This window comes from Bos grunniens, chromosome 11, assembly GCF_055505025.1.
Source record: "Bos grunniens cultivar Pamir isolate PY7600 chromosome 11, Bosgru_T2T1.0, whole genome shotgun sequence".
NCBI classification, from domain to species: Eukaryota; Metazoa; Chordata; class Mammalia; order Artiodactyla; family Bovidae; genus Bos; species Bos grunniens.
The window spans coordinates 84,604,308-84,617,788 of NC_141175.1; the positions used below are offsets into that span (position 1 = coordinate 84,604,308).

The following is a 13,481-nucleotide window of genomic DNA, read 5'->3' on the forward strand; positions in this document are numbered from 1 at the left end:
TACTGGAGGGTGGTGCCATTGCCTTCTCCGATGGCAGAAAGTGAAGAGGAACTAAAAGCCTCGGTGAAAGTGAAAGAAGAGAGAGAAAAAGTTGGCTTAAAGCTCAACATTCAGAAAACGAAGATCATGGCATCTGGTCCCATCACATGGGAAATAGATGGGGAAACAGTGGAAACAGTGTCAGACTTTATTTTTCTGGGCTCCAAAATCACTGCAGATGGTGACTGCAGTCATGAAATTAAAAGACGCTTAGTCCTTGGAAGGAAAGTTATGACCAACCTAGACAGCATATTGAAAAGCAGAGACGTTACTTTGCCAACAAAGGTCCGTCTGGTCAAGGCTATGATTTTTCCAGTGGTCATGTATGGATGTGAAAGTTGGACTGTGAAGAAAGCTGAGCACTGAAGAATTGATGCTTTTGAACTGTGGTGTTGGAGAAGACTCTTGAGAGTCCCTTGGACTGCAAGGAGATCCAACCAGTCCATCCTAAAGGAGACCAGTCCTGGGTGTTCATTGGAAGGACTGATGCTGAGGCTGAAATTCCAGTACTTTGGCCACCTCATGCGAAGAGTTGACTCATTGGAAAAGACCCTGATTCTGAGAGGGATTGGGGGCAGGAGGAGAAGGGGACGACAGAGGATGAGATGGCTGGATGGCATCACTGACTCGATGCACATGAGTTTGGGTAAACTCCGGGAATTGGTGATGGACAGGGAGGCCTGGCATGCTGTGATACATGGGGTCTCAAAGAGTTGGATACAACTGAGCGACTGAACTGAACTGAACTGAGGGGTAAAGATATCACGCTTCTCATTGGCTCTCAAACGATTCAGAAAAAATATGCCTATATAGGAATGTGGCTACAAATAATTATGCATAAATAGATGCGTGTGTATGTGCACACATGTGTGAAGAGACAATATGATACAGCAAATGAGGCAAAATTTAACACTTGCTAAATCTAGTTTAAAAGTATCATGAAATATTCTGTACTTTTGAATAATAGCAAAGAAAAATTTATAAACAAAAATATAATATTTTGCACAGAAATGAACAAGGTAAATATGCCAAAATACAAATTGTATTTTGCATTAATACTAGGAGTGTTGGTAACTTACTTGCTTCCTTTTCTGATTTTACCCATCAGTTCAGTTCAGTCGCTCAGTCGTGTCCAACTCTTTGCAACCCCATGAACTGCAGTATGCCAGGCCTCCCTGTCCATCACCAACTCCTGAAGTCCACCCAAACCCATGTCCATTGAGTCAGTGATGCCATCCAACCATCTCATTCTCTGTCGTCCCCTCCTCCTCCCGCCTTCAATCTTTCCCAGCATCAGGGTCTTTTCCAATGAGTCAGCTCTTCGCATCAGGTGGCCAAAGTATTGGAGTTTCAGCTTCAAAATCAGTCCTTCCAATGGACACCCAGGACTGATCTCCTTTAAGATGGACTGGTTGGATCTCCTTGCAGTCCAAGGGACTCTCAAGAGTCTCCAACATCACAGTTCAAAAGCATCAATTCTGCGATTTTACCCATATCTCTTATTAAAAACACACTGTATATACAAAAACACATTGTATATGAAAAACTAATGGATATTGGAGCATATATCTCTCTTCTAAGCTCTGTTTCAACCTCTAACTTGACTCTTACAGTAAAATACGGCATTGCCAGATATATTTAAATATTTTCTTTTATTATTTATTTGATTGTAACTTTTTGTCCTTTATTGATTTAGGTCTTTTTACTGCAATATTTCAGATACTCAGCCTTTGGCAGAAACTTTTTTGCTAACTTACATGAAACATGAATTACGACTTTCTTTTTTCAAGGGAACAAAATCCTTAATTTATTTTAGAGACTGACAACAAAGGACAAAAGATGTCCACAGCAACAATGATTTCAGAGACATACAGTACCTGCACTGAGGCTATCTATTCCTCCCTATCAATTCAGCCCTGGCTATACACTACATAAAACTACATATACTATATAAAACTACTATACAGTACAGAAAACAAGCCTGATCCTTGTACTGTTAGACGTGCAAGGTAAAAATACAATTCTCTTCCTTAGCCCCACCTAGAAAAGTCAGAGTCTATGTGCCTAACTCCTATCAGAGATACTTAAACTCCATGCTTATCTGTTTTGATCTTCTCAGGAACATACCCGATCCCCAGATACAGCAACCTGACTATATTACACATTTTATATAAGGGGATTGAGCACTCAGATTTTGCTACCTAGGTTTGAGACGGGAGGAAGTGATGTGGATTGGGGGAAACCAATACCCAGCAGGATACAGAAAGAGAACTCTATTTAGAAACTGGCAAATATTGACAAAGTTTTTACAGACATTTAGGAAAATGTCCACAAAATAGAAGAAACATCTTTTCTTTTCTAGCCATTTTTGATGATGCAATTATTTTAATGGCATTTTGGTGGCAATAGACTGAAGTCCTGCTCACCTGGGGCAAGAATTGCTTTTAAAAAATCAAGAATTATTTTCAATTCAAAAGGTAATTGCCTTTTTTGATCAAAGAAACAAAATGACTAGTCCTAATTTCAGAATTAATTCCCTTAGGCAATGGGGAGTGACTGTTAATGGGTGTGGGCTTTCTTTGAGGGATGGTGAAAATGTTCTGAAATTAAAATTAAAGTGGTGATGTACTCAACACTGTGGATACACTAAAGTCACTAGAAAGATATCAATGTTATGGTACATGAATCATATCTCAAAGAAAAAATAACTAAAGGGATATCTTTGGAATACCAAACATGAAAAGGTGGATCTAAGGACCTGAAAATTTTACAGGCAGTTTTCATGACTCATACTCCTGTAGTCCGAACCAGCTGTAGTCATCATGTTCTTATTTGATAGCATCTCACTAAGAATATAACCAAGGCCATTCTGAATTAAATTTGGGTTATTACAATGTCAATAAAATGGTTTAAATGTATTTATGATTTTTCACATTTAAGGTTAATCCTTTGTCCTCTAAAATGCTCTTGTTTGACTTGAATATCCTATCGATTTGCTGCTCTCAGAATTTATTAGCATACTATATAAAGGCTTTAATTTCTAAACATTGTTGTTTATTCTAGAAAATCTTCATGCACTATATCACATGAAATTTTAATAACTGAGACACACGTTGTATAATAAATGATGTTGCCTTGAATTGTTCTGTTTGCTTACATAAAAATATCTCAATTGACAATCCTCATTCATTGTTAATTAGCTATTTGCCAAAGGGTATTGGCAGAGTTACCATAATCTTAGTAAATGAAATAGTGGAATATAAGGAAATCTAAGAGACTCTGAAGTGTCTGCCTCATTCCCAGAACAATTACTTCAGTATTTACATATAAAATCAGTGTATTTGGGGATGCTAGGTCGTCCCCTTAAAAACCAAAGGGAAATCTGCCAACATGCGAAATGCACATGCATCATCAATTAGCAGGAGGGAGGCCCATATGAATAACAACACAATCCAGGCCAGCAGCTTTCTGTAAACACTCAAGCTTTCTAGAGAAAGTGTTTGAGAAAAAGTCTCTCTTTTTTTTTTCCATAGAATATTTTTAAATGAGTAAGAGATATGTGAGGACTTCAAAATGTAATCCTTAGCAATCTCCCTCTTGTCTTTATTAAATGCAAAATTACCTGCAAATTTAAGTTTGACAACACATAAATATTGATTGTTTTAATTTTGAGGTCACTGATAGCATTCCAAAACTTCTCTTGCTTCATAGTGCTTGAAACATGAATTCCAAGTTTTGCATTGGTACCTGCTTGTCTTTTTGGAGCTCTAATGGATAAGTCTTATTGCCAGTGTGAAGCATTAGGAAAAGGAGAACAAACCTTGGAATTCTAATTCTTATTGGAGGGCTGGACCTGACCTTAATAATTTAAGACACTGGTTGAATTGTAGTTTTGACTGCTAATTAAAACATGACTTTTTCTCCATTTTATTAAATAATTTTGAAAGCACTTTTAGTTGCTTCAAACTATGCTTTATAGATATTGTCATTTACTTCATTATTTCCACTTCAATGGAGAATGAGGTCGTTTTCAATTTGGGACATTATTTTGAAAATTGTCAAGAATCTATTATATAAACCTATATAATCTATTATGTAAGCATATCTGACTGATTGATGCTTTGTTTAAAATACTAGAAGAAATGAACTTACCCAAAATGTATGAATATTTAAAAGTCTCAATAAAATGATCAACTTTTTTTCCAAAAAGTTTACATCCATCAACTTAAAATCCCACAAGTAATATGGACGATTACCCCTTTTAACCCATTGTCAACAATCCTAGGCCATGGGAGAAGGCACCAAGGTGTTTAAATTTTAGGTTGCATGTTATATTGAACATATTATGTGTTAATTTTTTCGTATGAAGTGTCTATTTGTACCTTTTGCCAAGTTTTATACAAAATTCTTGGTGATTTTTTTTCAGTTTTAAAGGCTCTTTGTTTTTAAGGGGGTTGAGTCCTTACCAAAGTCATTGCAAATATTCTCCCAAAAATACTGTCTTTGGGTTCAGTTGTTTAAGTAATGCAAATGCTTTATGTATATCATTTATTTGGTGCATTATAATTTATTGCATTGTTCATCTTTATTTTAAATTTGTTTTTATTGTATTATTTTATTAACCATTTATGCATTCTTATTTTCACATTCATATATATTTTATTTCAGTCATGTATATTCATTTTGTGTATGTTATTTATTTTTGTATTATGTCTTATGTATATATATTTACAAGCATGTAATGTACTGTAATTTATTTAGATAATAAACTATATGCAATATTTTTGATATATCATTAACTGAGAAAATCTTTTTAATGTAAGATCATCACTGCCATCTCCATCTAGATTATTTCTTAAAAATTAGGGCTTAAATAATACTCTGATTTTATTTTGTTAAATACAGTGAAGAACAGTAGTTATCCAAAGTTTTTCCCTAAAATAATAAATTATTTATCTCAATTACATTTTCTTTTTCAGTTTTTGGATGAAATGTGAACATATACTCTGTTCATGCATTATTATCTTTATTACTGGAACATTCATTTTGTTGCAATGTGTAATAAGGTCAACTTTACCTCATTAAAGGTGACATTGTACAGGAGACAGGGAGCAAGACCATCCCCAAGGAAAAGAAATGTAAAAAAAGCAAAATGGCTGTCTGAGGAAGCCTTACAAATAGCTGTGAAAAGAAGAGACACTAAAGGCAAAGGATAAAAGCAAGATATACCTATCTGAATGAAATGTTTCAAAGAATAGTATGGAGAGATAAGAAAGCCTTCATCACAGTGCAAAGAAATAGAGGAAAACAATAGAATGGGAAAGACTAGGATCCCTAAGAAAATTAGAGATACCAAGGGAACATTTCATGCAAAGAGGGGCACAATTAAGGACAGAAATGGTATGGACCTAACAGAGCAGAAGATATTAAGAAGAGGTGGCAAGAATACATAGAACTGTACAAAAAAGATTTTCACAACACAGATAATCATGATGGTGTGATCACTCACCTAGAGCCAGACATCCTGGAATGTGAATTTGGCCTTAGGAAACCTCACTATGAACAAAGCTACTGGAGGTGATGGAATTCCAGTGGAGCTCTTTCAAATCCTAAAAGCTGATGCTGTGAAAGTGCTGCACTCAATATGCCAGCAAATTTGGAAAACTCAGCAGTGGCCACAGGACTGGAAAAGGTCAATTTTCATTCCAATCCCCAAGAAAGGCAATGCCAAAGAATGCTCAAACTACTGCACAATTGCTCTCATCTCACACGCTAGCAAAGTAATGCTCAAAATTCTCCAAGCCACTGTGAACTTCCAGATGCTCAACCTGGATTTAGAAAAGGCAGAGGAATCAGAGATCAAATTGCCAACATCTACTGGATCGTTGAAAAAGCAAGAGAGTTCCAGAAAAACATCTATTTCTGCTTTATTGACTATGCCAAAGCCTTTGATTGTGTGGATCACAATAAACTGTCGAAAATTCTGAAAGAGATGGGAATACCAGACCACCTGACCTGCCTCTTGAGAAATCTGTAGGCAGGTCAGGAAGCAACAGTTAAAACTGGACATAGGACAACCGACTGGTTCCAAATAAGAAAAGAAGTACATCAAGGCTGTATACATCAACCCTGCTTCTTTAACTTATGTGCAGAGTACATCATGAGAAGTGTTTGGCTGGATGAAGCACAAGCTGGAATCAAGATTGCCGGGAGAAATATCAATAACCTCAGATATGCAGATGACACCATGCTTATGGCAGAAAGTGAAGAAGAACAAAAGAGCCTCTTGATGAAAGTAAAAGAGAGTGAAAAAGTTGGCTTAAAGCTCAACATTCAGAAAACAAAGATTATGGCATCCAGTCCCATCTCTTCATGGAAAATAGATGGGGAAACAGTGGGAATAGTGACTGACTTTTTTGGGGGGGGCTCCAAAATCACTGCAGATGGTGACTGCAGCCATGAAATTAAAAGACACTCCTTGGGAGAAAAGTTATGACCAAACTAGACAGCATATTAAAAAGCAGAGACTTTGCCAACAAAGGTCCGTCTAGTCAAGGCTATGGTTTTTCCAGTGGTCATGTATGGATGTGAAAGTTGGACTGTAAAGAAAGCTGAGCACCAAAGCATTGATGCTTTTGAACTGTGGTGTTGGAGAAGACTCTTCAGAGTCCCTTGGACTGCAAGGAGATCTAACCAGTCCATTCTAAAGGAGATCAGTCCTGAATATTCATTGGAAGGACTGATGCTGAAGCTGAAACTCCAATATTTTGTCCACCTGATGTGAAGAGCTGACTCATTTGATAAGACCCTGATGCTGGGAAACACCGAAGGCAGGAGGAGAAGGGGAAGACAGAGGATGAGATGGTTGGATGGCATCACTGACTCAATGGACATATGTTTGAGTAAACTCCAGGAGTTGGCGATGGATAGGGAGGCCTGTCGTGCTGCAGTCCATGGGGTCACAAAGAGCCAGATACAACTGAGCGACTGAACTGAAACTGAACTACCTCATTAAACATTTTTTCAAAAATTACATTTTTTTGTTTTCACCATTCTGTTCTCTCAGGTGAATTGTAGAATAGTAGAATATCCTGTGAAGTTTGGCCGAACAAAACAAGCAACAATCCAAATATCTGTGGAATTTTTTAAACAATGAGAATTTATGACTTGTTGTAATAACTTATCATAACTTAATGACATCTCCAGTATTTAGTTACTATGCTTTTTGTATTACAGTAAGGTATATTTATTATTCTTGTCTTCTTTTGTAATTCTGAAAATGCTTCAATAGTCTTCATCATATATATCAAATACGTATCTTTGCAAGGCCTTTTGAAATATATTTGATGATTACTGATACTAGAAATGTAGTATATTTTAATGTTTTAGTTTTCTAAAATTATAATACTGATAAAAGAAAGTTATAATATTTATATGAAAGAAATCAAAATAATCTACAAAGATGGTACTGATAAATTTATTTTCAAGGCAGCAATGAAGAAATAGACATAGAGAACAGACTTATGGACACGGGGAGAGGGGAGGAGAGGATGAGATATATGGAGAGAGTTACATGGAAACTTACATTTCCATATGTAAAATAGATAGTCAATGGGAATTTGCTGTATGTCTCAGGGAACTCAAAAGGGGCTCTGTATCAACCTAGAGGGGTGGGATGGAGATGGAGACGGGAGGGAGACTCAAGAGGAAGGGGATATATATGTATACCTATGGCTGATTCATGTTGATGTTTGACAGAAAACAACAAAATTATTTAAATTATACTTCAATTAAAATTAATTAATTAAAAAAAAAGAAAAAGCAACACTGAAGTCCTTTCCAATTTTATTTAAAATGGATTCTCTTTTGTTACGTGGCTAATCATACCAAGTTCAAGAGACAAAAAATTTCTTTTTATAATTTTAGAGGCTGTATTTTTATGCCTACAAACATTATCGTGTTGATGAAATGCATGAATTCTGAATTAACCTTTATTTAAAATGAATACTCTATCAGATGCTCATTTGAAAACTGCTCTAATTGCTTTTATCAATGGCATCCAAATTTCCATTAGCAATTAAATTTATTATTATATAAACATACTATGTACTCACCAACTGAAAGTATAAAAGCACTTAATCATGAGGGAATTGGAAAAGTATAACAAAAAATACCACTCTATGATTTTCTTCACTTTCTTCTACTATTATTTCTTATAAATAGAAATTTACACATTTTCACACTTTGATTTTGTTAAAAGAATATTCTACCAAATTCCAAAGAATTTCAATTCAGCATTAGCTTATGGAGGCTTTCTTTGACTTTACATTCTCAACAAAATAATGTGTCTGTTTTCTTCTCCTAGAGTAGATTTCTAAGCTTATTAACAGTTTCTTTGAAACTGTTTAAAAAATTCAATAGGACAGATTTTGTAGTCCATAAACACTAGCTTTGTGTTTCTCAATCTCTCTAACCCATCTACTTCTTCTTCTTTTCTTTTTTTACAAGTATTAGATGCTGGTCTAAAGTAACCTTGGAGGTATGTATATGGAGATTATTACATTATATCAAAATATTTTTTTCATACACTAACAACTAAATACCAGAAAGAGAAATTAAGAAAATAATCTCATTTACCATCACATCAAAAAGAATATAATACCTAGGAATAAATCTACCTAAGGAAGCAAAAGACCTGTACTCTAGAGACACTGATTAAAGAAACTGAAGATGATACAAACAGATGGAAAGAAATAGTTTTTTTTTGATTCGGAAGAATCAATATTGTTAAAATGACCATAATATTCAAGGCAATCTATAGATGTCATGCAGTTTCTACCAAATTACCAATGGCATTTTCTACAGGATTAGAACAAATTATTTTAAAATTAGTATGGAAACACAAAAGACCTTGAATGGCCAAAATAATCTGAGGAAAGAAAAAGAGAGCTGGAGAAATTACTCCGTGACTTCAGACTGTGACACAAAGCTACAGTAATCAAGACAGTATGGTGCTCGCACAAAAACAGCCACACAGATCTATGGAACAGGATAGAAAGCCCAGGAATAAATCCACACACTTATGGTCAATTAATCTACAACGAAGGAAGCAAGATTATACAATGAAGAAAAGACAGTCTTTTAAGTAAGTGCTACTGGAAAACTGGACAGTTCAGTTCAGTTCAGTCGCTCAGTCATGTCCGACTCTTTGAGACCCCATGGACTGCAGCACGTCAGGCCTCCCTGTCCATCACCAACTCCCAGAGTGTACACAAACTCATGTCCATTGAGTCAGTGATGCCATCCAACCATTTCATCCTCTGTCGTCCCCTTTTCCTCCCGCCTTCAATCTTTCCCAGCAGCAGGGTCTTTTCAAATGAGTCAGCTCTTTGCATTAGGTGGTCAAAGTACTGGAGTTTCAGCTTCAACATCAGTCCTTCTAATGAATATTCAGGACTGATCTCCTTTTGGATGGACTGGTTGGATCTCCTTGCAGTCCAAGGGACCCTCAAGAGTCTTCTCCAACACCACAATTCAAAAGTATCAGTTCTTCAGCACTCAGCTTTCTTTACAGTCAAACTCTCACATCCATACATGACCACTGGAAAAACCATAGCCTTGACTAGACGGACCTTTGTTGGCAAAATAATGTCTCTGCTTTTTAATAGGCTGTCTAGGTTGTAACTTTCCTTCCAAGGATCAAGCGTCTTTTAATTTCATGGCTGCAGTCACTATCTGGAGCTATTTTGGAGCCCAGAAAAACAAAGTCTGTCACTGTTTTCAGTTTCCCCATCTATTTGTTATGAAGTGATGAGACCAGATACCATGATCTTAGTTTTCTGAATGTTGAGTTTTAAGCCAACTTTTTCACTCTCCTCTTTCACTTTCATTAAGAGGCTCTTTAGTTTTCCTTCACTTTCTGCCATAAGAGTGGTATCATCTGCATATCTGAAGTTATTGATATTTCTCCTGGCAATCTTGATTCCAGCTTGTGCTTCATCCAGCCCAGCATTTCTCATGATGTACTCTGAGCATAAGTTAAAGAAGCAGGGTGACAATATACAGCCTTCACAAACTCCTTTCCTGATTTGGAACCAGTCTGTTGTTTCTCGTCTAGTTCTCACTGTTGCTTCTTGACTTGCATACAGATTTATGAAGAGGCAGGTCAGTTAGTCTGGTATTCCCATCTCTTTAAGAATTTTCCACAGTTTGTTGTGATTCACACAATCAAAGGCTTTGGCATAGTCAATAATGCAGATATAGATGTTTTTCTGGAACTCTCTTGGTTTTTTGATGATCCAGCAGATGCTGGCAATCTGATCTCTGGTTTCTCTGCCTTTTCTAAATCCAGTTTGAACATCTGGAAGTTCATGGTTCATGTACTGTTGAAGCCTGGCTTGGAGAATTTTGAACATTACCCTACTAGCATGTGAGGTGAGTCCAATTGTGCGGTAGTTCGACCATTTTTTGTCATTGCCTTTCTTTGGGATTGGAATTAAAACTGACCTTTTCCAGGCCTGTGGCCACTGCTGAGTTTTCCAAATTTGCTGGCATAGTGACATGTAAAAATATGAAATTAAAACATTTCCTAACACAATATACAAAAATAAACTCAAAATGGATTAAAGGCCTAAATGTAAGACCAAATACTTTAGGAAAACTTAGAGCACCCTTTTTTTTACAAATCACAGCAATATATTTTGGAATCTGTCTCCTAGAGTAACAGAAATAAAAGCAAAATAAACATATGTGGTGTAATTAAATGGAAACCTTTTGCACAACAATGGAAACCATAAATAAAATGGAAAAAACAACCTATGGACTGGAGAAAATATTTGAAAACAATGTGACCAACAAAGAATTAACTTCCACAATATGCAAACAGCTTCTATAGCTCAATATCAAAGTGAAAACAAACAAAAATCCAACCCAATAAAAACATGGGCAGAAGACCTAAATAGAAATTTCTTCAAAGAAAACCTACAGATGTCCAACAAACACATGAAAATATGCTTAATATCACTCATTACTAGAGAAATGCCAATCAAAAGTACAATGATGTACAAAAGTACAATCACCTCACACTGGTCAGAACAGCCATTATCAAAATGTCTATAAATAAGAAATGCTATAGAGGGTGTAGAAAAGGGAACCATCCCCATCCTAGACTTTTGGTGGGAATGTAAATTGGTGCAGCCATTATAAAGAACAATAAGGAAGTTCCTCAAAAACCTAGAAACAGATTTGCCATATGAATCAGCAATCCCACTCCTGGAAATACAACTGGACAAAAATATAATTCAAAAAGTTATATTCACCCCTATGATCACAGCAGTACTATCCACAATAGCCAAGCCATGGAAATAACCTAAATGTCCATTGACAGATGAATAGTAAAGGAGATGTGGTATGTATTAATAAATATGATGGAATATTACTCAGTCACAAAAAAGAATGAAATAATGCTATTTGCAGCAACATGGATGGGCTTAGAGATTATCATACTAAGTGAAGTAAGTCAGAAAGAGAAAGATAAATATTAGATAATATCAGCTGTATGTGGAACATAAAAAAAATGATACAAATAAACTAATTTACAAAGCAAAAATAGACTCACAGACATAGAAAATGACCTTATGGTTACCAAAGAAGAAAGGGGCACAGGGGATAAATTAGGAGTTTGAAATTAACAGATACACATTACTATATTAAAATAGACAAACAGCAAGGACCTACTGTATAGCACAAGAAACTATATTCCGTATTATGTACTAACCTATACTGGAAAAGAATCTGAAAAAAAAATATATATATATATACATACATATATATATATAAATAACTGAATCAGATCACTGTATACCTGACACTAACACAGCATTCTAAATTAACTATATTTCAAGTAAAAAAAAAAGAGATTTCCAAGTAAGAAATCCAAAGTATCTGAATAAATACACACATATATGTATGTATATATGTGTATACATATATATATATATATATATGTATATGCTGCTGCTGCTGCTGAGTCGCTTCAGTCATGTCCAACTCTGTGCGACCCCACAGACGGCAGCCCACCAGGCTCCCCCGTCCCTGGGATTCTCCAGGCAAGAACACTGGAGTGGGTTGCCATTTCCTTCTCCAATGCATGAAAGTGAAAAGTGAAAGGGAAGTCGCTCAGTCGTGTCCGACTCTTAGCGACCCCATGGACTGCAACCCACCAGGCTCCTCCATCCATGGGATTCTCCAGGCAAGAGTACTGGAGTGGGGTGCCACTGCCTTCTCCGATATATATATATATACACATATGTACATATATAAATCTACAGGATGAAGAAAGTAGAGTTACCAGAAAAATACAAGAAGGCCAGTTAAATTTAAATTTCAGATAAACAATGTTTTAATATGAATATGTCCCATTCAATACTTGGAACATACTTAAAAAATTACAAGTTGTTTTTCTAACATTCAAATTTGGCAGGCTATCATACACACACACACACACACACACACACAATCTGGCAGTTCTATCAGGGAAAGCTGTATTTTACTATAGATTTATAAGTAATTTGTATTATGTTTCTCTAAAACTGTCTCTTCTGTATAAAAATTCATGGCTAAAGTCCAAATTTGTATCTGTCCATAAAGGAATGTTTCCCAGGTGGTGCTAGTGGTAAAGAACCCGCCTGCCAATGCAGGCAACACAAGAGACATTGGTTCAATCCCTGGGATGGGAAGATCTGCTGGAGGAGGGTATGACAACCCACTCCAGTATGCTTGCCTGGAGAATCCCACAGACAGAGGAGCCTGGTGGGCTACAGTCCATAAGGCTGCAAAGAGTCGGACAGGACTGAAGCAAAGCAAGCATAAAGGAATAAAGTAAGCATTCTAATTAATAGTAATTTTATTTATACTTTTGCTTTGAACACTAATTATTTAAAGATTTTTATTAAGATCTCAATCTAAAAGTCAGCTCATGTAAGTTAGATTTGTAAAATAAAACATAAAACTAGTAAATCTTAATTACAGTTGTAAAATATAAATACCATTTTATTTATTAACAGAAAAAGAGAAATAGAACTAAGTGAAAAGAAAGTTACTTTGAATTGAGACATCTACACAAGGAAAAATTTGGAAAGTATTCCTTTCTACTACAAACATTCTTTTATTTAACTGTAACATGTACAAGAAAGACATATAACTTCTATAATCATGTGCCTCTTTTCAGGAAGAGTTAACTATTCCCAAAGTCTCTATTATTCAAGCAATCCCCTTTTTTAGCCAGAGACTATAAAATGCCATGTGTGATTTGCTATTTTTCTTCTTTATTCTAATAAACAATACTTTAAAGTAATAATTTGAGTATTGGAATTATCTTACAGCATTGTAAGATAGATACGATGTATCTATCATAGTTATTGATAATTTTGACATAAAAACAT

The 13,481-nt window shown here is 35.6% G+C and overlaps 1 long non-coding RNA gene across 6 annotated transcripts in view; it reads right to left on the minus strand.

Moving 5' to 3' along the window:
• Positions 1 to 13,481, minus strand: part of LOC147363453 (uncharacterized) — a 271,934-nt gene that overhangs the window by 189,432 nt on the left and 69,021 nt on the right. The gene's annotated exons all lie outside the window — the stretch shown is intronic.